Source organism: Cnephaeus nilssonii, assembly GCF_951640355.1.
Source record: "Cnephaeus nilssonii genome assembly, chromosome: 4".
NCBI classification, from domain to species: domain Eukaryota; kingdom Metazoa; phylum Chordata; class Mammalia; order Chiroptera; family Vespertilionidae; genus Cnephaeus; species Cnephaeus nilssonii.
In genome coordinates this window covers 86,558,558-86,581,430 of record NC_137075.1, presented here as the reverse complement: position 1 = coordinate 86,581,430, position 22,873 = coordinate 86,558,558, and the positions used below count along the sequence as shown (strand labels likewise).

Below are 22,873 nucleotides of genomic sequence, written 5' to 3'. Positions count from 1 at the left end.
GCTACTGCAGGCCAGACCCTGTGCTCGGCAGCTGTGAGCAGGACAGATGTAGTTCTTGGTATCACAATGCTGACAGGCACTAAGCAAGTTGACACCTGGGGGTGCGGGGGGTAATGTATCCAACATAGAAGCACAGTATGTATGACAGGGATACCCAGCCCAGTGGTGGCTGGGAGAGGGGATGTCAGGAGGCTCCCCTGCAGTAGTAACTTTGAAGGTGAGATCTGTAGGATTGTGGTAGGCAGTTAGACAGACAGGAGCAGAGCAAGGACAATGAGCTAGGTACAGAAGGTCATCAGGGTGGAAAGCCCTGGTACCTAGCAAAGGACAATTGTAGGGTGGGACCTTGACCCAAGGGTGACATTTTCTCCCCTAGCATATGGCTGGTCATGCAGTTTGAACCCCCTGACTTTTCCCTCCTGGAGATAACATCTAGGCCTCAGTCGTATCTTAGCTCCAGGCCCAGAAAAGCAACAGAACCAGACCAGGGACCCCACGGCTGCCCTCAGGACCAGCTGCATTGAATAATGACCCCCTGCCACGGCACGGACCAATCAGTGGAGACCTAGACCCTGAAAGGGTAGCCCTGGAAAGCTGCTGAAATTTCTGTTAAGATCTTCCCCTGGCACCTCCCCTAAAGTCTCCACCCTTAAAACCTTTAGGATGAGGACCCAGTGCGCTCTCCCTCCCAGGAGCGTGCCAGCGCCTTTCCCTTTTACTTTCCCTTCCCTCTTCTCCCTCATCCTCCCCTGGCCCCCCCCCACCCGCCCCGCCCCGCACATTACCATTACCTTCCTCACTCCCAAGCTCTTTCCTAACTAGAACCCAAGTCCTGAGGTTGCTGAGCCCAGGTTTGGTCTGATCCCACCGGTCAGGCACCTGGTGCCATTCCTGTGCCTGCAACAGGATGAGTAAACCTATTCTATTTGCATAATTTCCCCAGAGCATGTTAAACCCAGAGCCGCCTCCTCTGAACCCTCCAAAGGAACTCCCAGGTTGTGCCAATACAGTGCCCCTGACTGCGTCTGTACAGCCTGACGCTGCCTTGGGAAAATGTGGAGTTTTACACAACTGGAAGATGTCATTAATGTACCCCCACTAAAGAAAGTATTTCAGGGAGGAAGACGTCGCCGGTGAAGTACGCGTGAAAATCAGGTTTTCTTTTTCTGCACCCAGGCCCAGCTCTCTGTGGCCTTGGGATGGCTGAGTCTGGGACAGGAAATATGTTTGTCTCCACTTGAGCAACAACATCCTTCTTATCAGCAGGCTGCACTGAGAAGACAGTGATGTCCTTTTGCAGGAAACTAACAGGAAAAGAACGAAAGCTTACCACTAAATACACTTCCTGGAGGCTAAATGGCATGGCTGCTGCCCTGGCTGCCGGGAGGAAAAGGCTGAGTAAATAAATACACCATCCCTATTGTGCAGGCAGACTTCCTGGGGGCATGTCCTGGTCTCCTCAGCCCCTCTTTCCCCTCTAAAACCAGCCCTGCCGCCGAGAACAGACAGATGTCCCCTCTGGCTACGGAGAGGTATTGTGACTCACAAGGCTCCTCTTTCTCAAACCCAGAGAAAACAGAGGTAAAAGAAGAAGAGACAAGAGTCCCAAGAAGAGGAACTTGATATTGCTACACACCTCTCTCTCAACCGCACGCAACGTTCCTTTCAACTTCTGCTTTGAATCTTTCTGAGAAAAATCTGGTAATGTCTGGGAATGTGTCAGGAGAAGAAGGGGTCAGGGCTGGTGCATCTCAGAAAATCAGTGGCTTGTTTAAACCACACCTGCACAGATGACGCGATTTGGGGGCAGAGGTGTAAACTGACATTATCTCTGAGTATTTATTGAACTCTGATGGTGTAGCACCACAGCAGAAACCTCTCAAGAAGGTGACTCTAGATCAGGAAACAGTTCTAGTCTAAAGGATCCGAAGTCATTTCCTTGTAAGGAGAGTTGTTGCTTTTTTCTGTGTGGAACACAGAAGGGGAGAACATGTACAAACATGGGGCGGGGGTGTGGGGGTGGAGAGGGAAGGGAGAGGTGAGAGAAATACATAATCTGAATAGATACCCCTCGTCTGAAAGATGAGATAAGATGAACTGTGCTCTTGAACCTTTGTCTTCCTACATTGTTTTTGGTTTAAAGATCAATCACATTTTAGGAGGGTTTTCCCCCCATCTTCCTCATATAGTAATCTTGGATGATCTCTGAGAAATGACTCAAAGCCAAGATAATGGGGTTTCCTTGATTATAGTTCCTCATTTTCTCTGGCCACAGGCCAGCCCTCAACATCCTACTCCCTCACAAGGAAGCCAGCTAGAACCCACCCTGCTGGCTCACTCCAACCCTCTTAGTGATCTTTCAGGTTGCAAACTGAACTCTCCTTTTCCAACTTTCTAGTTGCAAAACTCATCTCCTCAGGCCCTCTCACTGCTCCCTCTCCATGAGTAGGATCCCTCTTTCTCTGTCCTCAGTTGAGGAATGACTCAGACTGCACAGTGACAAGCTTTTTTTCTCAGTATAGGGCAGGCAGGAAATGAAACGGGATCATGGCTTTGTTGCTCATATTTTATGAACCCTAAATCTGAAATTGTGGTCTGCCAAGTGTAGTGTACATATGAATAAATGAGACAGAATATTTGAAAGTAAGACCATCCTGGAAAAGTTGTCATAGTCTTAACATATCCTTCCAGTACCTTGGAGTGGCAACCAGAAATCATATTCTCATGTAACGTTCACTAATGGCTACTGAGTACTTACTGTGTGTTGGGTCCTTCTTAAATTACGTAGATAATTTCATTTACTTCTCATAAAAAGTTTCCTCCTATTAACTAGAAGGGAGAGAAAACCAGTCATCATTTACTTTATAATAACATTAATAATAATAATAATAGTTATTATATATGCCAGTTATATAATATATGCTAGGGCCAGGTCCTGAATTGAATATTTTCTTTCACTTAATCTTCAAATAAAATATATAAGTAGGTATTATTATTACCATCATCATTCTCATCATCAGGCAGTCTGCTCCAAAGGTTATTCTCCCTCCTAGTATTTACATCCTTGTGCCATGTATAATTCCCTCTCCTTGAGTGTGGGTGTATCTAATGACTTGTTTCTAACTAATAGAATGTGACAAAAGTGATGGGATGTCACTTCTGTGATTAGATTATAAAAGACTGCGACTTTTGTCTTGCTAGCAGTGTTTCTCTTGCTGGCCCTTTCTCTTGCCCTCTTGCTTGCCTGCTCTGATGAAGTAAGCTGCCGTGTTCCAGGATGCTCATGGAGAGACCCACCAGACAAGGCATTGAGGGAGGCCTTGGGCCAATAGCTCCAGATATGGAGAAAAAATATTGTTTTAAGCTTTGGGGTAATTTATTATGCAGCAAAAGAGAACTAAAAACATTCCATTTTGTAGATGAAGAAATTAACGCTTAGGGAGATGAATTAACTTTCCCAAAGTCACACAGCTAGGATATGGCAGAGCCAGGATTTGAACACGTTTAGGTTCAAGAGTCTGAGTTCAAGTCTACTTTTTTTTATGAGATTTCAAGTGATTGGGAAACTGGAGTTCTAGAAGGCATTCTATTTTCTGAAATCCTTGGAGGATAGCCATGTTTCCAGGAAACTCTTCGTGTGTGTGTGTGTGTGTGTGTGTGTGTGTGTGTGTGTGTGTAAAACAGGGATGGACAAAAGTTCAAATGATGCTAAGTGCTTTGAGTGGCCTACTCCCTGTTGCAAAAGAATGGCTGGTCCACCCATAGATCTGGTGATAGTAACTAAGGGCTCCATTCAATAGCACAAAGGCAGCTGAGAGCTGCAGCCATCCATTTTAGAAGCACCCATGCCATCTTACTTATAATATGCAAGATGAGTAGAAGGTATGGTGTGCTATTTGAAAATCACATGAGCCTTAGAATTGGAAAGCAAATGATTCTGCCTGAAAGAACACTCTCTTCTACTAATCTTTTTTTTTTTTTTTTGCTTCTTCCCATCCTTGAACTTTGAAACCACGGTGCTCTTTGTTCCAGCATGGAAAGCAGCTTGGCACTTCCCTGTGCTGGAAGGTCCCCAATTTGGGATGGTAAATACATCTTCTTCCAGATAGATTCCCTTTGTTCATCCAGAGCTTCATGCCGGTGGTCACCCTTATGAAATCAAATGAAGATATACCCGTTGGCTGGCTGCATGAATGTATCTTTCCTTGTCAGCTTTGCCCTGGTGCCAGAACAGCAGTCTTTGAACTCAGGGAGGATTTCCAGGTAGCAGTAGAGCAATGGTCCCATAGGGTAGTGTTCTGGCATGGTTCTCCTTTCAACCAGTGGCAGAGACACCTGGTATAATTGTGCAACCTGGAGTAAAGTCCACAGCCAGGGAGGTGGGGTGAGACTCTAAGCTGGCTCAGCACTCTGGCCTCTTAATTTTCTTTTTAGCTTTCTTTACCCTCTTTACTGCTGGTCTTCTCTTTCGCTCTCTCATATCTCTCAGTTTTCCCTCTCCCTCCCCGCAAACGCTCAGGGCCTCCTCTCCTTCCTCTCCAGTCCCGTTCATCCCTGTCAGCCTCCTAACTCAGGGATCCCTAACTCTAACTCAGGGAACCACCTCTTATCAAATATCTTGGCTTGCCTCCAACTGCTGGCTGCAGGCAGCTCTGGCCCTTTCTGCAATCTGACTGAGTTTCTTCTTCACTAGTTGTTCTTCTAATCTTTTTGAAATTGTGTGTAGAATCCAGGGTGTGTGTGTGTGTGGTGGTGGGGGGGGGCGGGGGGAGATAAAAAATAAACAAAATAAACAAAAAAAAAATTGAACTTTTTCCTAGTGAGATTGCTCCGCTGGACTAAAATAAAAATGAAAGGAGACTTGGATTCTACTTCCTTGAAAAGTGATATGATGAAAAGAGGGCAGGAATAGCAAAGAAAAGAGAGCAAAAAGTAGCATCAGCGTATACTAAAGCCCAAGGCAAACCATACTACTCCTTAGATATTGGGGCATCAATTCTTAGTCCTTCATTTTCCACTTAAGCAGGATTTATAAAGGCTGTTTTTGCCTTTAATATACCTGCCATCCTGGTCTTGCTCAAGTGGCTCTGGACAGATACCATCTGCACCACCTCCACAGCCAGCCACACAACACAAAGCTGCAGACTCCCTGACTCCAGTGTTCTTGCTTTCTAAGAGGGGGCCTTGAGAGAGATGGAGAAACACATAACACAGGGAAGAAAAGAGAAATTGGATGGAGTCGTTACGTTATAAGGTTACACTGTGCATGCAAATTCAAGACATAGGGTATAAGCAATCACCTTTCCAGTATAGTGTGCATGGGCTTTACGAACACAATAGCTTTCTGTTGGATCAGAGACTATTCTTTAAAACCTTCCCTTCTTCAAGGCTTTATCTCTTCTTACTGGATTGCACATGTTTATTTTATATTTCTTTTTCTTAACTGATTTTCACAAGGAATGGGAGAGGTACAGTGTATGTGCATGTGTAAGCAAAACGTATCTATGACATCTTTTTTTAGTGTATAAAATAGCTGACCTTGGTGGCAGTTTTCCTAGTTTTGTGATAGTAATTTTTGAGCTCCTGAACTTAGACGACAAATCCTCTTAGTGAGGCTGGCCTAATTCTATGTTCTCTATGGCACCTAGTCACTATGGATGTGCAAGAGCCATTATTACCCAAAATACCATCATAATGACCATGCCCTCCTGTGACGTTATTGTTTCCTATCTACCACGACGCTCAATGCCTTCCATCTTCTTCTAAAATTGGTAGGTAGGACACATTGTCAAGACCAGAGAGAAGAAAGCTGCGGATAATATATTAAAAGGCTGTGTTCAGGACATACTGATACCTCCTTCTCATTGGAGCATCTTTACATTTGCATGGTACTTCATTGGTTATGGGATGTTAGTTCAAGCTTGCCTTATGTCTTGGCTTCCATCTTATCATGGTCAATGTCTGATCTATCCCTTCAATTGAATGATTCAGGCAAGTCTGAAGTTATTTTGGCTTTTCCACTTTCCTTTACAGGCTTTTTATGAGTCATTGAATTGAAGGGGCGGTTATTTCTAAATTGGAAGGTGAAGATGAGAGAAGGGAGAGGAAAGTTCCAAAAAATAACTAGGAAAAGATACCTTGTTGTAATGTATAGTTACTGGAGGAATAACTTCCGCTTAGGTTGGTGATAGAGGTATGTAGTTTATAGGCTAGAAAATGGACATTATTTTTTCTAGATAATGTATCATGCAACTTTAGACTCCTTGTAGCTTGCTCCGCAAAGGACAGGAGGGTAAATAGAAGGGATATGGGACAAGGAGTTAGCAGAAAGAAGAAAGGGGCAAACACAAATTTTCAAAAGTCCAGATTCTTGGTCCCACACTATAAAGTAATGCTTATAAACGGACAACCTCCTGGATCTATCCTAATCCATCCCTGAGTGAATTTGTCATGGCCCATGGGTTTGTGTATTATAGGTGGAGTTGTGAGGAAGGTGCGTTTAAATCTGTTTTAGAAATTGAAAGAGTAATCAGGACAGCATTTTGTTATTTAGGAGCAGGAAAAGTGGGTGGAATGAAAAAGAAAAGCAAAAAGCTAATGACGAATGTATTTCTGGGAGCACAAGAATTTTTATAGCAACACCAGATTTCTCAAAAGTGCCTACTGTGATTTGTACCCAAATGAATAAAAAAAATGCAATCATTTATTCTTGTGCATTGTGCCAATGTGAGAAAAGAACTGCAATTCATTCAATGGTCCTAATTTAGACTGCTAGGAAGAGGAGCGGTTTAGAAAAAAAAGGCAAGCTTTTTAAGTATCTGACACACATCTAGTAGGGCTATTTAAGAACTGCTGAACATTAAAATCAAGTTCGGGGGGATGGGGGTGGGAAGAGAGGAATCCTCATTTCCAGAGCATCACAAGGGTAAAATGTGGCCCATTTAGTACAAACTTGCTGATGGCTGCGCGGTCACTTCGCAGTCATCAACCAGGGGTGAACCTGGAACCTGGAGAACTTTCAACGCGGCACTTATTAACGTTTGTAACTGCGACTGAAACGGACGGACTTCTGCTAAGTAAACGGTTGTGCTTTGCCTTTTAACATGGAGACTTCTGGGAAGAACTTCAAAGAAACTGGGCGCATTGGGACCTCAAGGAAAGGAGAAATTTATCTACCCAGTGCTTTTTCTCCCAAGGAGTGGGAAGCACTTCTTGAACACCACCTCTGATGTTGGTGTTTTCTAAGTACTACCCTACGAATAAGCACGCAGCGATAAGCCGGAGAAAGGGGGGGAGTTCACAGAGTAAACTCCACAACAAAAGAGTTAACCCTTCCCGGGTCACCCCAGACGTGAGCTTCGGCCCCTTCCTGGCTTTCTACTGCGCAACCAAACTGTGCTTGCGCCAATCGTGGCCGTCACCTCGCTTACCAGTTGATTTAACAGACACTTTAGCCAGCCTATCATAACTTCGAGCTGTCCAGCCACCAGCCAATCACAACTACAGCTTGGTCCAGAACGCTCCAGGTCCGGGCGGGAGCTAATACCGGGTCCAGGAAAAGGGGCGGTAAGGAAGCTATGACGGACAAGTACACTAAGCCAATTAGAGCAGGGATCCTCTGCCTCACCATCCAATGGAGAGGTAGGAAGTATAAAACGGGGTGGGCCTGTTGTCATGGGGGAGGTGGTGGCGCTTGGTGGCTTCTGGCGGCCGAGGTAGAGGCAGTGGCGCTGGAGTTGGTTGGGGGCAGCGGCAGGTGAGTGCGGGTAACGCCGGCCTGAAGTCTGGGGGCCGTCGCGGGGCGGAAACTCGACCTCGGCTCTCCGGAGGCGGAGGCCAGAGGAAGGGGCGCTGGACTGCGGGTCGGGCCGGGGCCAGGGCGGAGGCGGGGGCGGCGGCGGCGGCGGCGGCGGCGGCGAGTTCGCGCTGACTGGGCTGGTGGGAGAATGGCCCGGCTCCCGGCGGCGGAGTTCGCGTCGGCCAGGTAGGCTGGGGCCAGACCCCAGCGGGTCAGGCCGGGACGTCCCTTGGGACGGGGTGCTTGCTCGGGTCTGGAACACGGACCGCGGCCGGTGTGTGTGGGGTAGGTCCCTGGGGAGACGGGAGCGACCCGGGGTCCCAGACAGGGTGGTGACCGGTAATGACCCGGTCCGAGGACGGGGTGACTCGGGAAAACCCAGGACAGTTGGGGTTCGAGGGAGAAGAGGAACCCTAGAAGTCCGGGAGCGGTCGAGCGGAGTGCTGGAGGGGGGGGGGCGGGTAGGAGTCGGGAAACTGGGAGGGGCCCGGGTTCGAAGGAGATGGGAGACCGAGGGCGGCGGGGGTCCGCGATGACAGGGAGCGACCTGAGTCCTAGCGAGGGCGTGGAGAAATGGCAGGGAGGGGGTGGGAACCCTCCTGAGCATCGGTAACAATCGGAGGGGGGAGGGCTCCTGGGGAGGTAGGGAAGTGCGGGTCTTCGGAGGGTCGGTCCGGTGGAGACCTTGAACAGCTTGGGGCGGAACTGGAGCGCCCTGCCCCCCCCCCCCCCCCCCATCGCTGGTCTGGGATGGGAGACTCGGGACTGAACTAGGAACTCCTGAGTCTGAGGATCCCCGACACCGGGGAGGAAAAAAATCCTCGAGTTTGAGACTGGGGTGAGAGGTCTAGCCGGGGAGTGGAAGTTCTTTAAGTTAGGAGTCCAGCTCAACGACAGGCAGGTGGGCGGGGAGAAATAATTTCCTTGTGGGAAGAGAGTGAGAAGATAGGGCGGAGTAGGAGCGAGCCAGAAAGTTGCTCCGGAGGAGAGCAGTGTGGTCTTGTGCAAACTGGCCAGGAAGAAGAGAAATTAACAGCGAGGCCATTAATAAGCTCTAAGAACTTCAGAAATAGAAGCAACTTCAGCTTCCTAGTACGAAGATTCCACGAAGAACCAGAGAAAGGGTCCTAAAAGCAAGGCTTCAGTGACTTGCATTCCAGTGTTTTAGAAAAAGAAATTTGTTTTTAGGATGACAGCACACTAATATTAGAAAATAGGGACATTGACGGGCTGGGGGAATTTGAAAGAGGAAAGGGGAGGACTATAAAGAAGTAGGACTGGGGACTTGAACAGAGAGAGGAGAGACATGCAGAGGAGAGGCATTCCCTTGCCAAATTATAACTAAGTTTGAATTCTAGTTCCACCACTTAGACAACGTAACCTGTCTGTGCAAAAGTTTTCTCAGCTGTATAATAGGGATAATAATAATTTCTACTTTATAGGTTTGTATTTTTCACACGAGTTAATATCTGTAGAACCTTTAGAATAGTGACTGGTACAGAGTGAGCATGTGTACTGGATTTTTAAATAGAGGATGAAGACAGACCAGAGTTCTTTAATGAGGTGGTTCTCAAACCTTAGCTTGCACCGGAATCACCTGGAGGGCTTGGTAAACTACACACTGCTGGCCCCAGGGCATTTCTGATTCAGTAGGTCTGGGTGGGGCTTGAGAATTTACATTTACTTCAGGTGATGCTTATGTTGATCCACTTTAAGAACCACTGTTTTATTTATTTGTTTATTTTTAATTCTAATCGGAGGATATTTTTCCATTGATTTTTTTTTTTTTAAGAGAGTGGAAAGGATTGGGAGAGACCGGGAGAGAGAGAGAGACATTTAGATGTGAGGTCCACTAGTTGCCTGCAACCCAGGTAAGTTTCCTTGACTGGAATGGAACCTGGACTCTTCAATCAGTGGGCCAATGCTCCATCCAGTGAGCCAAACTGGCTAGGGCAAGAACCACTGCTTTAAATGAAAACAGTAATATTGTGGCAACCTTAAAATACCTGTCTACCCAGCTAGGGACAGAGGCATATTGCAGAAAAGATCTTAATATAAGGGCCCTCTATTTTAAGCCTGTTTTTCAAACTGTGGGATCATGATTTACTAGTAATTTATCAAATCAGTTTTTAGTGGCTTACCACTATCCCCTGGAGGGGGTGTGCAGGAGTCAGCCAATGGATGTTTTGCTCTCACATGGGTGTTTCTCTCTCTCTCTCTTCTCTCTAAAAAAAAAAAAAAGGAAAAAGAAAATGAAATAGATGAACAGAATTGACTAGGATTGCACTTGGTAAGGAAAAGTATTGTTTTGGGAAATTTCTCTTATACATTTGTGTACTAGGTCACAATGTAAAATGTATTTCTGACAGTCAAAAGACTGAAAAACTGTTTTGAGCCATACAGTGCAGCAAAAGCAGCCCCTCAGTAGGGGTATCTAGGGACTGGGTTTATTACTTATTTCTTTGTCTTCTTTTTGTGCTAATTCTTTCTCAGGTTGTGATAAATTCTATTAAATTTCTTAAGTTTCTGATTTTATTTCTTCTGTGTTTGCCTTATCACATATCGTGTTGTACCTCTTTTTAGAGATTGAGAATCTTTGGCACTAGGATTTAAGGGAAGTTGAGGCAGAGAAATGAAATTGAGTGGTGTTTTTCAGATGTGGCACACTTTGTTTCACTTGTGCCTCCTTGTTCACCCTTTCTTTTTTACCACCCTACTGTAAAGGATTGTTTGTAAAAAACCCTAAATATACACAGACATATTGACAGTAAATGATTAACACTGAAATGGACTGGTTTGAGAACAGTATATGAACAGAAAATAAGTAAAAACCAAGTATGACACATTTCAAAAGAGAAAAGCGAAAGGGTGTTTGTTTTTTAGAGTAAAAGTATCTTAAAACTGTTCATGGCCTTACACTAATACAAAACATAATAGAAAAGCATCTTAAAAATATTTTTGTTTTTTTAAAATATATTTTTATTGATTTCAGAGAGAGATCATCAATGATAAAAGAGAATCATTGATTGGCTGCCTCCTGCACGTCCCCACTGGGAATCGAGCCCACAATCCTGGCACGTGCCCTCACTGGGAATCAAACCATGACCTCCTGGTTCATAGGTCGATGCTCAACCACTAACCTGCACCTAGCTGGGCTAGAAAAGCATTTTTAAAGGAACGAGATATACTTCACTTGTGTATTTTAGATTTTTGGAGAGAGAAGAAATAGCGATGAAGCATGCAACAGACATGTATTTCAGAGGGAAGTGGGCAATGGGAAGAGATTAACCAAAGAATTTGTATGCATACTAGAGGCCCGGTGCAGGACATTCATGCACTGGGTGTGTGTGTGGGGGGGTGTCCCTCAGCCCAGCCTGCACCCTCTCGCAGTCTCAGAACCCTCGGGGGATGTGTGACTGAGGGCTAAGGCCCGCTCCCCGCAGGCAGTCGGACATCTTGATCTTTAGCGCTGCCGTGGAGTTGAGAGAGGCTCCCACCACCACTGTGCGTGAGCCCGGCTTCTGGCTCAGGGGTGTTCCCCCTGTGGGAGCGCACTGACCACCAGGGGGGCAGCTCCTGCGTTGAGCGTCTGCCCCCTGGTGGTCAGAGAATGTCATAGCGACCGGTCGTTCCACTGTTCGGTTGATTTGTGTATTACCCTTTTATTATATAGGATTATATAGGATAGGATTATATAGGATAGGATATACATAACACATGGACACAGACAATAGTGTGAAGGCCTGGGGAGGAGGTGGGAGAAGGGTGGAGGTGGTCAATAGGAGAAAAAAGGGAGATATTTGTAATACTTTCAACAATAAAGACCAATTTAAAAAAGAAAAAAATAGTAATAAATACTGGACAGTAAAATACACTTACGGTAGATGCTTCACAGCAAAGTAAATAGTTTATTAAGTAGAAACTTTTGTTCTGATGGTTTTCTCCCTTGGGAATGAACTGGCTGTGGCATATGCTGTTAATATAACTTGTTTGAAGGACCTAAATGTAATCCACGATACTTACTTTAAGGTATATTGAGAATATATATGTATGTTTTGTGCTGTTCTTGGTTTGATTTTTCTATAAAAACTAGGTGGTTTATTATTTGGAAAGAGTTTATTTAGATCTGTTTTTATGGGTATAAGAACAGAGAAAGCAGCATTGAAAATAGATTGTTGCAGCCCTCTTTAAAATTTTTAATCCAGTGGATTTATGTAACCCTTTCATTAACGCTTTGTGAAATTGAAGAATATTGATGAAGCTTTGCAGTAGGATGTTTAATTTTTTTCTCTCTCAAAAATTATTTGTAGTTTTATTTCAGATTTTTGTTTTGTTAAAATTTTTATTTTTGTTTGGAAGACTGCAAAACATAATCATTGCATGTTTGAGTTGAAAATCATAAGCAGTCTTTTCACAAAACAAATTTACTAATTTTGGGGAACAAAGATTCCAAGGATGAAAGCTTTTGAATTCCTTGCATTGAGTTAAATGTAGCATCCCTACCACCAAAATGGTTATTCTTTAAATCAGCGGTTGCCAACCTTTCTGACCTCACAGACCATCAGTGGTCCACAGACCACCAGTTGGCGGCTGCTGCTTTAAGTCATTATACAGTTGGTGAGCACATTTGTATAGATCATTTAGTTTTTTACTAACTGATGGAGGAATGCAAAACCTTAATAATCAAGTGTGGGAAAATGTAAATGTTCATCCTTATAATTTTAAGCATTGACTTGTTTGCTTCTTTTTTATTTTTCTTTATTGATTTTGAGAGAGAGAGAGAGAGATCGACTTGTTGTTCATTTATGTGTTCATTGGTTGCTTCTTGTATGTGTCTTGACTCCATCAAACCTGCAACCAGGCATATCTGGACAATGCTCTAACCAACTGAGCTACCTGGCCAGGGCTACTTACTTTTCCTTTATTTTTTCTTACATATTTTTATTGCTTTTTAGAGAAAAAGTGTGAGAGAAACATTGTTGTGAGAGCTTAACATGTTCGTCTGCTTCCTGCATGCCCCCCATCGGGGATCAGGCCCACAACCTGGGCATGTGCCCTGACTGGGAATCAAACTGGCAATCGTTTGGTGCATGGGAAAAGGCCCAACCAACTGAGCTACACTGGTCAGGGCTACGCACTTGCTTCTTAACAAATGGACTTTAGTCAGCTGACTTATCCATAATTTAATCATACTTATCTATGAATAGCTTTGCTTGCTCAACTCATTTTACAGTGAGATTTCTTAATTTGTAGTGGTTTTTCAATACCAAAGAAACTGTGTGCTCCTGATGGTACAATTTAAATCATTTTAAATGAGACTCAATTTTACATATCAAAGATTATTCATGTAAATGATTTTCAAAAGTGGAATTCAATTAACACTAGTTAATTAAGTTTATTTTCTATTTCAGTAAAGTTTTGTCTTTTATAAATAGCTTTTAATCTTTCTCTACTTCTTACTATATGGAAAACCTAGTACTTTCAAAGTACAAAACACCTATATTTGGTTTTTAGTTTGCTGGGAGAATTCCTTTTATAGAAAAGGTCCCAGTGAACTTATCACCTTGAAGTAAAGTCTTATTTAATAGAGTACTTGAAAAGCTACATTTTATTTTGGGTTTAATATATTTTGATTTCTACATAATAGATCTTGAATTCTGCTGATTTCTGAATTCTGATATGTTTCTTTGATAGGGCTAGGGAGAAAGGAAACAATTGTTTTATTTAAAAAATTTGCTTATCTTATTTTTAAAAAATATATTTTATTAATTTTTTATAGAGAGGAAAGGGGAGGATAGAGAGTTAGAAACATCGATGACAGAGAAACATCGATCAGCTTCCCCCTGCACACCCCCTACTGGGGATGTGCCCGCAACCAAGGTACATGCCCTTGACCGGAATCGAACCTGGGACCCTTCAGTCCACAGGCTGACGCTCTATCCACTGAGCCAAAGTTAGGGCTTTGCTTATCTTATTTAAAAAAATCTTGACATATTAAGTCTTTTATTTGCAAAGAAAATCTGTTTCCGTAATATATTGAAAATTTCATTATTAAAGGTAGAAATACTCTGTAAGGCTTTAGGGTGTTTGTTCAGGTGTGAGACACAGATACTGTTACATATCTTATTGCCATGTATGCATTATCTCATTGCCATATATTTTTGAGAATATAAAGTATGCATTTAGAAATCTTGGGGCAAAAGGAGGGTTGAAACTAAGGGAGAATGAGAACACTGATGATGTGCTTAAGCGGGAGTCTGGAGCATCTGCAGGAAGTATGTCTAGAGGAGTGAGCTGTTCTTGGCTGTTTTCCTGGAGTGACATATGTAAAGGAGGATGATCCTATTTGCAACATTCTCCCATGGACATATTTTTTTGTTCTGTGTAGTTTCCATGGCTTGCTTTAACTCTTCCTTTGTTTTCTTCCACTCAGGAAAGCATGTCAGAATGCAAGTGAATAGACTGACAATTGCTAGTCCTAGAAGATGGGGGAGCCTGGGTAAGATATTGTAGATTTAGAAGAAGATTGGGCCCTGACTGGTGAGCTTAGTGGTTAGAGCATCAGCCAGTGCACTAAGAGTTTCGGGTTGGATTCCTGGTCAAGGGCATGTACCTGGGTTGCAGGTTCCATCCCCTCCCCTGGTCAGGGCACATGTGGGAGGCAACCATTCAATGCCGACACACTGATGTTTCTCTTTCTCCTCCTCTCCCGCCTCCCTTCCACTCTCTCTCTTAAAAAAATAAATAAAAAAATAAAAAAATAGAAGGTTGGACACTAGTCTCTCCTTCTGCAGCTCTTGGAAGTAGGTCCCCAGCAATCATAACTAGACCAAGCCTTCTTACTGGTCCTTTCCAATGGAGTTTAGGATTAAGCAGTAGAAAGAGATTCCTAGTCATCTTAAACAAATTAACCAAGGAGCTGCTATATTAATAATTAATGTTCAGTGACTTCCTCTTCTCTCCCCACCAAAACTCTATTTCTCCCCACTTGCTTGCTGATACCTTATATTCTTCGAATCAGGATTGAAGTCTTGAATTTTCTGATCAGATAGCAAAATCTTAATTGTGGTAAATTGTTTATAGTATTAAGGTGTATATAGTTAATTAGGAAAATTATTATTTGATCAGATTTTTTCCACTTTAGTTAGGGAGAGAGAGGGATTGAAAGCTGTAGAACATTGCTTAGCTCCTGAATATAAGCAAAGGGAAGCTAGGAGCACAGAAAAACAACAACATTCATAACTTTATTTAAGATTGACTTTGGCTACCTTTGACCTTAGAAAAGTAAGTTAGTGATGCCTTTGTCTTGGTCGGCTATGCAAAAGTACACCTCAGGTACCTTTCAATTGTGTCATGGGGTGCTGCTTTGCATAATTTATGAAGGTTCATTTAATTACTTTTAATATAACCAACTTTGTTCTAAGGAATTTTAGCTGTCAGTATTCTTTTTAAAAAAAATCTTTATTGTTGAAAGCATTACATATGTCTCCTTTTTCCCCCCATTGACCTCTTCTAGCCTGCCTCTACCCCTAGCCCCAGGCCTTCACCACCTTATGTCAGTATTCTTTAATTTAGATACACTTTTTTCAACCTGGAATCTCACAGAACCATAGAATAGCCTGATTATGACAGAAGTATATTAATAACTACCATATTATTAAATTGAAAAAGGCATACTTTGTGTTCTGAGGAAGCATGATAGAATGGACAAAGTCCAGGTTTTATAATTGTATGACCATATTTTTTTAATCCTGGCTCTATTATTTACTAATTGAGCAGCTTATTCAACCTTTCTTAGCCTCAGTTTTGTCATCTGTAAAATGGAGCTTAAATTACCCTCTTTACTAGTCAGATGGTGAGAACTGAATGAAAAGCATTTTGTATAGTGCCTTGCCCATAGTGGGTGCTTAACATGTAGCAACATTAATTAATAATTATAACAATATTAGGCCTATTATAGACTTCTCTTTCTAGGAAGGTCTGTTATTCCAGATACTATGATTAGTGGCAGTTAGGAAAACCAGAGTTGATTTTAAAGTTTTACATGTATTTTAAGCATTTACATCTATTTGTTGTTTCACTCATATATGCATTCATTGGTTGCTGCTTGTATGTGCCCTGAATGGGATTGAACCCACAACTTTGATGTATCGGCATGATGCTCTAACCAGCTGAGCTACCCGGCCAGGGTCTGTATTTTAAGCATTTATTATTTTGTTTTTGTGGTTCGTTTAGTTTGGTGGATTAGATTAAAAAATGTGGCAAATGAGGCTAAAATTTTTTGTGTTGTCACTGGCTGTGTCTCTAGCATTACCTGATCCTCTTCCAAATACGTATGCTTTTTTAAAAAGTAATTTATTTATTTATTTTATTATTATTGTTTAATCCTTACTCGAGGATATTTTCCCATTGATTTTTAGAGAGAGTGAAAGAGACAAGGAAAGACAGAGAGATATATCCATGTGAGAGAAACACTGATTGGTTGCTTCCTGCAGGAGCCTGGACCAGGGCCTAGGCTGGGGAGGAGCCTGCAACTGAGGTACATGCCCTTGACCAGAACTGAACCTGGGATCCTTCGGTCCACAGGCTGACGCTGTATCCACTGAGCCAAACTGGCTATGGCTGTATGCATTTTTGTTAACAGTGGGAACCATTAACCTTACTGCTAGAAGAAACTGAACATTATAGATTTAATGATTTTAAATTACTTATAAATTCCAGTTGGAAAGAATCAGTGTATATCTATCTTCACAACATTGAATACATTCCTCTTCACTATTGACCCAGAAGTAGATTTTATTTCATAAGTTAAGTCCTGTACCTTCCTTAGTTAAGGATTTGGTCAGAGGTGAAAGAAAAAATTTTCTGCATCTGTAGAAAATTGTTAAAAGCTGTATTTTTTCTTTTTAAAAAATATGATTTTACGGAGAGAGAAAAACTTTGATTTGTTCTTCGACTTATTTATGCATTCATTAGTTGCTTCTGGTATGTGTGCTGACCAGAGATTGAACCAGAACTGGCAACCCTGGTGTATCAGGATGATGCTCTAACCCCGTGGTCGGCAAACTGCGGCTCGCGAGCCACATGCGGCTCTTTGGCCCCTTGAGTGTGGCTCTTCCACAAAATACCACGGCCTGGGCGAGTCTATTTTGAAGAAGCGGCGTTAGAAGAAGTTTAAGTTTAAAAAATTTGGCTCTCAAAAGAAATTTCAATCGTTGTACTGTTGATATTTGGCTCTGTTGACTAATGAGTTTGCCGACCACTGCTCTAACCAATTGAGCTACCTGGCCAGGGTGCTATCTCTTAAATTGTCTCTTAAAGCAGGTGTACAATTTCCTTAACATTCATGATGTAATGGGTTTTCTTTAAATGTCATCAATGAATACAATTTTTGAATGGTTAATCATTTTAAAGAGTTGATTCATTCTTTCTTAAAATTATTTATTATTGGTAGTCTGAAGGGATGGTATTTTCTATGATAGCCAAGCCTTATGTATTTTTGCAAAGAATACAGTATTGAAAATATTGGCAAGAAAATGAACTGTAAATGTCCATTTGTAGGACTGGTCATCATTTCTAAAAATGTTAATATTAACATGTTACATCAAAAGCTATTCATTTAATATATATTTCTTTATTGATTGCAGAGAGGAAGGGAGAGGGAGAGAGAGATAAAATATCAGTGATGAGTGAAAATAAATTATTGGCTACCACTACATGCTCCATACCAGGGATCAAGCCTGCAACCCTGGCATGTGCCTTGACCGGGAATTGAGCCGTGACTTCCTGGTTCATAGGAACCACTGAGTTACAGTTTTTGCTGGGCAAAAACTGTTCATTTCTTTTTTTTTTTTTACATTTATTTATTTATTAATTTTTTTTTCTTTATTGATTAACCATTACTCCCCTCAACCCCCCACTCATGCCCTCACCCCCCTGGTCTCTGTCCATTGGTTAGGCATAACTTTTCATTTCTTAGTGATCTCTTTCTCTTATATTCTAGCTTAATTTTAGAAAACATAGTTTGGTATTTTATCCTGTTTTTGAGTTATTTGTGATATTTAATCTCTTCATAAAGTTACACATTTTTTGTAGTTAGGACTTTGTTTTATATTTTTTAGTATTATCTGGCATACATAAAAGTACTGAATGAATGGTGGGAAGATCCTGATTGGAGGCTTCCCTCTGGCACCTGGGACCTGGGCTTCCCTTGCAGCCCTGGCTTCGTCCAGAAGGTCGTCTGTAAGGACATCTGGTCTAATTAGCATATTATACTTTTATTATTATAGATAATTTATGTAAAGAGTTTAACACAGTGCATGGCCTGTAAAAGAGTCTTGTATATAATGTTTATGTTGGCCAATGTCACCCCAATAATTTTAATTAAAAAAAAATAAAAATGATCTAGCAAAATATGAGAGTCTTGTATACTGGTATAAAGTTGAACTATGAGACTTAAACTTCATTTAAACATTAAAAATAATCTTGAAGTCCTTGGCAGTTTGGCTCAGTGGATAGAGTGTCAGCCTGTGGACTGAAGGGTCCTAGATTCAATTCCAGTCAAGGGCACATGCCCGGGTTGTGGGCTCGATCCTCAGTAGGGGGGTATGCAGGAGGCAGCTGATCAATGATTCTCTCATCATTGATGTTTCTATCTCTCTCTCCCTCTCCCTTTCTCTCTGAAATCAATAAAAAAATATACATATATTAAAAAATCTTAATTTTTTCTCGACTCTCTTGTATTTTTAGTCCAGTCTGTGGCAGAACTTGAATATTTTAATTCAGCTACATTTGTACCTTTAAGTCACAGTAAAGTCTTAATTATTTATTTATATCTAGATTAGCAGTGTTATAGCTAATCCCTAAATTCTTTTGATTATAAAGTGTAGCTATAGAACCTATTAGATAAATTTTCATTAAACTGATTTCTATTTTATTTAAGATGATATTTAAATATTCAATCTCCTTGACATTGAATATCCTTATCAATAGCTTTCAATCTGTTACCTGCAACTCTTTGGATTGAGGGTGGATGTTTTCTGTTAGTAAAGAGTTCATCCATTTGCTCATCAAATAGTATATATAGACAAAATTAATACGTTCTCAGTATGCATATGTATACATACACATACATATATATTTAGAACTTTTATACATATGTATATATAAATATATGAAGGATATATTCTTACATATTCTTATATATCTATATATATGTTGAGATGAATTTAAAATTTTTTTTATTTTAAAGGTTATTCATAGTAGTTTTGGTGGTTTTTGACTATTTGCTACATCAATGGATGTTGAAAATTCAGCTACCATTTTCACTTTTAAAAGGCTTGTCATACTTAAAAGCTCTCGGCATACTTTTTCTACCTTTTTCTTTTCCAAATGTGCCATTTCAGAAATACTAGTATACTTCTGTTCCCCCAGTGTGGAATATGCATTTTTTTTATTTTTTTATTTTTTTAAAATATATTTTATTGATTTTCCACAGAGAGGAAGAGAGAGGGATAGAGAGCTAGAAACATCGATGAGAGAGAAACATCGATCAGCTGCCTCCTGCACACTCCCCACCGGGGATGTGCCCACAACCAAGGTACATGCCCTCGACCGGAATCGAACCCGGGACCCTTGAGTCCGCAGGCCGACGCTCTATCCACTGAGCCAAACCGGTTTTGGCGAATATGCATTTTTTTAAAAATATATTTTTTTATTGATTTCAGAGAGAAAGGAAGAGAGAGAGAAATAGAAACATCAATGATGAGAATCATTGATCGGCTGCCTCTTGCATGCCCCCACACTAGGGATCAAGCCGGCAACCCAGCCATGTGTCCTTGACTGGAATTGAACCCGGGACCCTTCAGTGCACAGGCCAATGCTCTATCCACTGAGCCAAAACAGCTAGGACGCATATGCATTTTTTTTTTCTTAAAAAACAGCTTCATTCAGGGATAATTGACATATGATGAAATTGCACAATATTTAAAGTATATAATTTGATGAGTTTTGACCTATTTATACACCACAACTAGGGTAAGGAACATACTACTCTTAAAGTTTCCTTTTGCCCCTTTGTAATCCATCTCTCTTTCTACCCCCAGAGGTAACCACTAACCTGCTGTTGTTATAGATTAGTTTGCATTTTCTAGAATTTTATGTAAAAGAGAGATATATAGTGTATACACCTTTTTTGAGAGAGAGGTCTGGCTTCTTTCACTCAGTCTAATTATTTTGAGATTTATTTATGTTATTTTGTGTATCAGTAATTTATTTTGATTGCTCAGTAGTATTTCAGTATATGGCTATATCACTATTGTTAAAATCTGTTCTGTTGATAGTCATAGGATTATTTCTAGTTTTTAGCTATTCAAATAAAGCTTCTATGAACATTCATGTAGAAGTTTTTGTATGAACACATATTTTCATTTCTTTTGGGTATATAATAGTGGAATTACTGGGTCATATGGTAACTGTTTTCCAAAGCAGCTATACTATTTTATATTCCCACTAGAAGTGGGAATGGGAATTCCATTTTTTCTACATCCTCACCACCACTTGTTATTATCTGTTTTTTTTATTATAGCCATTAGAGTTAGGATGTGATAATTCACTGTATGTGTTTTGTTTTAATTGATTTAAGAGAAGGAGAGGAAGGGGGAGGGAGTAAGAGAGAGAGAGAGAGAGAGAGAGAGAGAGAGAGAGAGAGAGAAAGGGAGGGAGGGAGGGAGAGGAAGGAAAAGAAACATCGATTTGTTATTTCACTTACTTAGGTATTCATTGGTTGATGGGCTATCAATCTGCAACCTTGGCTCTAACCAACTGAGTTACCAGGCCAGGGCTCATTGTGGTTTTGTTTGCATTTTCCTGTAGGCTAATGATGTTGAGAAATTTTTTACGGGTTTATTGGCCATTTGTATATCTTCTTTGGAGAAATGTCTATTCAGATCCCTTGCCTATTTATAAAATGGGGATATTTGCCTTCTATTATTGAGTTATGAGTTTTAAAAAAACCTTTCATATTCTGGATACAAATCCCTTATCAGATGAATGATTTGTACTTTTTTTTTTTTTAGTATGTGGGCTGTATTTTCACTTTCTTTTAAAAAATTTTTAAAATATTTTTTATTGATTTCAGAGAGGAAGGGAGAGAGAAACATCAATAATGAGAGAGAATCATTGATCAGCTGCCTTCTGCACGCCCCCTACTGGGGATTGAGCTTGCAACTTGGGCATGTGCCCTTGACCTGGAATTGAACCTGGGACCCTTTAGTCCACAGGCCGACATTCTGTCCACTGAGCCAAACTGTCCAGGGCTCCCTTTGGAGGTTCCTTGGGCTCCCTGAGTTGCAGGTTCAGTCCCCATTCAGGAGGCAACCAATTGATGTGTCTCTCTCACAGTGATGTTTCTCTCTCTCTCTCTCTCTCTCTCTCTCTCTCTCTCTCTCTCTTTCTCTCTCTTTCTCTTTCTCCTCTCTCTCCTCACTCTCTCCTCTCTCTCTCCCTCTCTCCTCTCTCCCTCCCTTTCTTCCACTCTCTCTAAAAAAAAAAAAATCATTGGAAAAAAATATCCTTGGGTAGGATTAACAAAAAATAAAAATAAAATATTTGCTAATTTGGTAGGGAGGAAGTAGTAATTGGTTTCTGAAATGTGTATTTATTTGATCACTTAAAATAAGAACATTAATCTTTATTTTCTTTTAGTGAAGTTATATTCCTCTTCTTTGTCCATTTTTTTTTTGAGTGGATGTTAATTTTTACATGGACCTGGGGATGTATTATATTAAAAGATGTGACTTAATTTACATAAATGATAAACAAAAAGTTGTTTCATGTCCCTTTCAATTTAGTTTTGCCTTCCCTCCCTGTAACTACTTTCTAATTCTGTCTGTTCTTGAATTTCATACAGTAATAAAGTAGAACAATTATGACAATAAAAGTTATGTGACCGTGGTCTCTCTCTCAAAAGTTATGTGACTATGGTCTCTCTTTCAAAATAGTATACTGTACTAGTGTGCACCCTTCTTGTGTTGATGTGAGATGATAAAATGCCTACATGAAATGTAGTGAAGTGAATGACCTTCTGACTATACATCAAAAGTAATACAGCAAAAATGGGTTTATTTGTGCACAGCAAAGAATTGCAATTTGGGACAAGCAAACTATAGTAAAAGTCATAGGCATGTCCAACAAATGAAGGGCCATTATTTTATAGAGAAAAAGGAGGAAATTGGGAAGGGTTGTTTCAAATGAAAATTAATTGGATAGAAGCAGGAGTTCAGGGTGATGGGGGCTTCTCATTGGTTGAGAATTGTGGTAGTCAATTTCTGTGGGAAATGCAATGTACATTTTTTCTGTTGGGGCCTGTAACTGTGATTCTTTCCTGTTGGGGGATCTGTAGTTAACAATTCTTTCTGTAGTGGAGCTCTAGTGAAACTGTATGAGAGTTCCCCCTTTTGGCCCCCTGTAGTAGACTTCTAAAGTTTACTAAGATTCTTACTCATTACTTTAGTAGTTGTGAGATTTCATTTTATTAATTTTCATAGTCAGAAGGATCATCATCTGGTTTGTTTTTATATATATACTAGTGGCCCAGTGTACAAAATTCGTGCACATTAAAAGGGAATTAATTAGAGGAAATATTTTAATACTGCTATTTGACCTTTCTCTAAAATAGAAATGTCAGAGATGAAAGAAAATTAGTAAAATGTACATGAAACTCTTCCTCCTGTCAGAGTCTGGGGCGTGCCGCGGGACCCAGAGTCAAGTCCCTGCCCACCCGTGTTCCTCGAAATCATGCAAGACCCAGACCCAGCTGGCCCCACCCCTGTCAAGCCCCGCCGGCCAGGGGGTGCAGCCTCAGGTTCCCCGGCCTGGTGCTGGGCGGGGGGCACAGCCTCAGGTCCCCCGTCAAGCCCTGCCGGGTGGGGAGGCACAGCCTCAGGTCCCCCCACGCACCCTCAGGTCCCCTGGTCTGGTGCCATGGCGGCGGGGGGCGGCCTCAGGTCCCCCAGCCCATCACCGGGGCAGAGGGCGCGGCCTGAGGTCCCCCAGGCTGGGGCGGGGGGCGTGGCC

The 22,873-nt window shown here is 41.5% G+C and overlaps 1 protein-coding gene across 7 annotated transcripts in view; it reads left to right on the top strand.

Annotated features, from left to right (window-relative positions):
* Positions 1–7,664: 7,664 nt before the first annotated feature.
* NUMB (NUMB endocytic adaptor protein) overlaps positions 7,665–22,873 on the top strand; it is a 145,993-nt gene continuing 130,784 nt past the window's right edge. For 5 of the 7 annotated variants that reach the window (XM_079769162.1, XM_079769161.1, XM_079769165.1 and 2 more), the window contains exon 1: positions 7,665–7,756. The gene's annotated coding sequence lies outside the window, so the exon portion shown is untranslated. Of the gene's footprint in view, positions 7,757–7,910; positions 7,985–14,215; positions 14,298–22,873 lie in introns of those variants that run through there. The other 2 variants (XM_079769163.1, XM_079769164.1) reach the window with 2 other exon arrangements.